General features: G+C 53.2%; 1 non-coding gene across 1 annotated transcript in view; it reads left to right on the top strand.

The window, feature by feature from the left end:
- The first annotated feature begins 3,457 nt into the window (after positions 1–3,457).
- Positions 3,458–5,000, top strand: part of LOC126435481 (small subunit ribosomal RNA) — a 1,909-nt gene continuing 366 nt past the window's right edge. The window contains exon 1 of the ribosomal RNA XR_007579968.1: positions 3,458–5,000. This exon is cut by the window's right edge and continues 366 nt beyond it. This is a non-coding gene — a ribosomal RNA (small subunit ribosomal RNA).

Below are 5,000 nucleotides of genomic sequence, written 5' to 3'. Positions count from 1 at the left end.
GTAACGTAACCCATGTTGTGCCGTAACGTAACCCATGTTGTGCCGTAACGTAACCCATGTTGTGCCGTAACCTAACCCATGTTGTGCCTTAACCTAACCCATGTTGTGCCTTAACCTAACCCATGTTGTGCCTTAACCTAACCCATGTTGTGCCTTAACCTAACCCATGTTGTGCCTTAACCTAACCCATGTTGTGCCTTAACCTAACCCACGTTGTGCCTTAACCTAACCTACGTTGTGCCTTAACCTAACCCATGTTGTGCCTTAACCTAACCCATGTTGTGCCTTAACCTAACCCATGTTGTGCCTTAACCTAACCCATGTTGTGCCTTAACCTAACCCATGTTGTGCCTTAACCTAACCCATGTTGTGCCTTAACCTAACCCATGTTGTGCCTTAACCTAACCCATGGTGTGCCTTAACCTAACCCATGTTGTGCCTTAACCTAACCCATGTTGTGCCTTAACCTAACCCACGTTGTGCCTTAACCTAACCCACGTTGTGCCTTAACCTAACCCACGTTGTGCCTTAACCTAACCCACGTTGTGCCTTAACCTAACCTACGTTGTGCCTTAACCTAACCCATGTTGTGCCTTAACCTAACCCATGTTGTGCCTTAACCTAACCCATGTTGTGCCTTAACCTAACCCATGTTGTGCCTTAACCTAACCCATGTTGTGCCTTAACCTAACCCATGGTGTGCCTTAACCTAACCCATGGTGTGCCTTAACCTAACCCATGGTGTGCCTTAACCTAACCCATGTTGTGCCTTAACCTAACCCATGTTGTGCCTTAACCTAACCCATGTTGTGCCTTAACCTAACCCATGTTGTGCCTTAACCTAACCCATGTTGTGCCTTAACCTAACCCATGTTGTGCCTTAACCTAACCCATGTTGTGCCTTAACCTAACCCATGTTGTGCCTTAACCTAACCCATGTTGTGCCTTAACCTAACCCATGTTGTGCCTTAACCTAACCCATGTTGTGCCTTAACCTAACCCATGTTGTGCCTTAACCTAACCCATGTTGTGCCTTAACCTAACCCATGTTGTGCCTTAACCTAACCCATGTTGTGCCTTAACCTAACCCATGTTGTGCCTTAACCTAACCCATGTTGTGCCTTAACCTAACCCATGTTGTGCCTTAACCTAACCCATGTTGTGCCTTAACCTAACCCATGTTGTGCCTTAACCTAACCCATGTTGTGCCTTAACCTAACCCATGTTGTGCCTTAACCTAACCCATGTTGTGCCTTAACCTAACCCATGTTGTGCCTTAACCTAACCCATGTTGTGCCTTAACCTAACCCATGTTGTGCCTTAACCTAACCCATGTTGTGCCTTAACCTAACCCATGTTGTGCCTTAACCTAACCCATGTTGTGCCTTAACCTAACCCATGTTGTGCCTTAACCTAACCCATGTTGTGCCTTAACCTAACCCATGTTGTGCCTTAACCTAACCCATGTTGTGCCTTAACCTAACCCATGTTGTGCCTTAACCTAACCCATGTTGTGCCTTAACGTAACCCATGTTGTGCCTTAACGTAACCCATGTTGTGCCTTAACCTAACCTATAATGTGCCTTAACCTAACCTAAAGTGCGCCGTAACCTAAACTATATTGCGCCTTAACCTGACGCACGTTGTCGCTGAACCTGCTCTGTAATTGTTATGCAACCCGTTAAAGTAGTGTAGTGTTGCCTAACCGCAACCCTCGCAATATAGTTCGCTACTCGCACTGCCCGGTCCCCTGTGTATCGCGTCATGTTAAACACCTTGCAGGTGTTGCTGACTTTCCACATGCTCCTGCTATACACTGTAGTGTGGATAGCAGCAGGACGTACATGCCCCCCCCCCTTCCCCCCTGCCTTCGCAAGCTGGTCGGTGAGAAGTTTGCATGTTCAATGCCCTTCGCATGCCGACGTACTCAGCCTACGTTGTGGTACGGCCTGTCACCTGTCCGCCGATGTACGCAAAACCCACAAACTGTACTGCACATTGCTCCGTATGTACTGAATGATACATCGTGGCCCATGTGACCGTATGACGACAGCGCCTAGCAACGGCGGACCATACAGTCCAAATATTGTGCACGCAGCTACGTGTCGTCTCCCTATAAGAGCTGGATTGCAGTGTGGTACGCCATACAGACGTGTGGGAGGAACGGACGCCCTGGATGGCGATCAGCATGAGCAGTCTGTTGATGTAGTGGAGCGTGTATTCGGACGTAGTCGTCTCTTCTCACACACCGTGATAGCATGTTGCACCGCGTTCCACATCTGCGACATGCTGCAGAGGCGGGCTGACAGTCGTTCGCGCAATGGACACCGCATACGTACGGGGTCTACCTTCCACGTGTTCTCTAGGCGTGCACATGTTGTTGCGTCTATGTGGGCAGACGTAGTGTGTTGTGACACCTGACACAGGCATGCAATACTCGTTGCAAATGGCGATGGACGTGTACGTTTGCTGGTGACGTTACGCAAATGAACAACCGGTAACCCGTTGTGGTGCGGTTGTTCTCGCTAGAGGTGAATCAGTGTTGGCGACGATCGGTCGAGCTATTAACCGGTTGTTTCAGGGATACCCACCATGCCCACGAACGTGAAAGGGGACCCACCATGCCCACGAACGTGAAAGGGGATCTGGGTGTGAGGCGATACGCGGCGGTGGCTGGGTGGGACCGTCCCCGGCCGGTGAGGGGGGGCCGCCCGGCGTGCTGGCAGCGCGGTGCGTGGGCGCACGCGCTACAGCCGGCTGGTGGGGGCGGCCGGTGGCAGGCGCGCCGGCCGACGGACGCGGCAGGCGGCGCAGCTGCGCGCCGGCGCCCCCTGCTCGCGGCGCCTTGCGGCCAAAGTAGGTCCTCGCGGGCCCGGTGCGAAGCGCGGTGGCCATCTGCAGTGTGCTGGTCCGATTGAGGACTTTGTGCGCTGAGGATGCGCCGCCGCCCGGCGCTCGGCGCCGCGACGCCGTCTGCTGCTCGGTCGCCCCAGCGGTTCTCGCAGGTGGTTTGTATCGCAGCTGTGCGGACGTGTTGGCGCGTGCGCTGTGCTGGGAGAGTTCGCTTCGGCACCCAAGTAGGGCTTTTGTCCTTCTGTGGCGCTGGCGTTGGAGCTGCCGGTCACCGTAGGTGGCGCGTGTTGTCTCCCGCCGGCAATGCCACGACAGCACGCTCCCGGGCCTCTGTCGGCAGCGGCAAGCTCAGTTGGGAGCACGGGTGGTCGCACCTAAAGCGTCTACTCGCCTAACTCCGGGCGATTGCGCCTCTCTCGAACCCGACCAAGTACTTAGGACGGCGCTGCGCGCCGCCGGGACCTGAGAGGGTTTCGAGGTGTGTTGTGCAGGGGAGCTCAGCCTCCTCCTGTTTGCAGAATAATTGAGCGGACGCTTGCGTGTTCGCGCGGGCCCCCGGGACACACTCCCGGGCGGCCGGCTGCTCAGCTCTAGTTGACGCAGCTCCCTGGTTGATCCTGCCAGTAGTCATATGCTTGTCTCAAAGATTAAGCCATGCATGTCTCAGTACAAGCCGCATTAAGGTGAAACCGCGAATGGCTCATTAAATCAGTTATGGTTCCTTAGATCGTACCCACGTTACTTGGATAACTGTGGTAATTCTAGAGCTAATACATGCAAACAGAGTCCCGACCAGAGATGGAAGGGACGCTTTTATTAGATCAAAACCAATCGGTCGGCTCGTCCGGTCCGTTTGCCTTGGTGACTCTGAATAACTTAGGGCTGATCGCACGGTCCTCGTACCGGCGACGCATCTTTCAAATGTCTGCCTTATCAACTGTCGATGGTAGGTTCTGCGCCTACCATGGTTGTAACGGGTAACGGGGAATCAGGGTTCGATTCCGGAGAGGGAGCCTGAGAAACGGCTACCACATCCAAGGAAGGCAGCAGGCGCGCAAATTACCCACTCCCGGCACGGGGAGGTAGTGACGAAAAATAACGATACGGGACTCATCCGAGGCCCCGTAATCGGAATGAGTACACTTTAAATCCTTTAACGAGTATCTATTGGAGGGCAAGTCTGGTGCCAGCAGCCGCGGTAATTCCAGCTCCAATAGCGTATATTAAAGTTGTTGCGGTTAAAAAGCTCGTAGTTGGATTTGTGTCCCACGCTGTTGGTTCACCGCCCGTCGGTGTTTAACTGGCATGTATCGTGGGACGTCCTGCCGGTGGGGCGAGCCGAAGGCGTGCGACCGCCTCGTGCGTGCTCGTGCGTCCCGAGGCGGACCCCGTTGAAATCCTACCAGGGTGCTCTTTATTGAGTGTCTCGGTGGGCCGGCACGTTTACTTTGAACAAATTAGAGTGCTTAAAGCAGGCAAGCCCGCCTGAATACTGTGTGCATGGAATAATGGAATAGGACCTCGGTTCTATTTTGTTGGTTTTCGGAACCCGAGGTAATGATTAATAGGGACAGGCGGGGGCATTCGTATTGCGACGTTAGAGGTGAAATTCTTGGATCGTCGCAAGACGAACAGAAGCGAAAGCATTTGCCAAGTATGTTTTCATTAATCAAGAACGAAAGTTAGAGGTTCGAAGGCGATCAGATACCGCCCTAGTTCTAACCATAAACGATGCCAGCCAGCGATCCGCCGCAGTTCCTCCGATGACTCGGCGGGCAGCCTCCGGGAAACCAAAGCTTTTGGGTTCCGGGGGAAGTATGGTTGCAAAGCTGAAACTTAAAGGAATTGACGGAAGGGCACCACCAGGAGTGGAGCCTGAGGCTTAATTTGACTCAACACGGGAAACCTCACCAGGCCCGGACACCGGAAGGATTGACAGATTGATAGCTCTTTCTTGATTCGGTGGGTGGTGGTGCATGGCCGTTCTTAGTTGGTGGAGCGATTTGTCTGGTTAATTCCGATAACGAACGAGACTCTAGCCTGCTAACTAGTCGCGTGACATCCTTCGTGCTGTCAGCGATTACTTTTCTTCTTAGAGGGACAGGCGGCTTCTAGCCGCACGAGATTGAGCAATAACAGGTCTGTGA

Source organism: Schistocerca serialis, unplaced genomic scaffold (assembly GCF_023864345.2).
Source record: "Schistocerca serialis cubense isolate TAMUIC-IGC-003099 unplaced genomic scaffold, iqSchSeri2.2 HiC_scaffold_1208, whole genome shotgun sequence".
Classification (NCBI taxonomy): Eukaryota; Metazoa; Arthropoda; class Insecta; order Orthoptera; family Acrididae; genus Schistocerca; species Schistocerca serialis.
The sequence above is the reverse complement of the archived record's forward strand: the minus strand, read 5'-3'. Positions and strand labels throughout refer to the sequence as shown.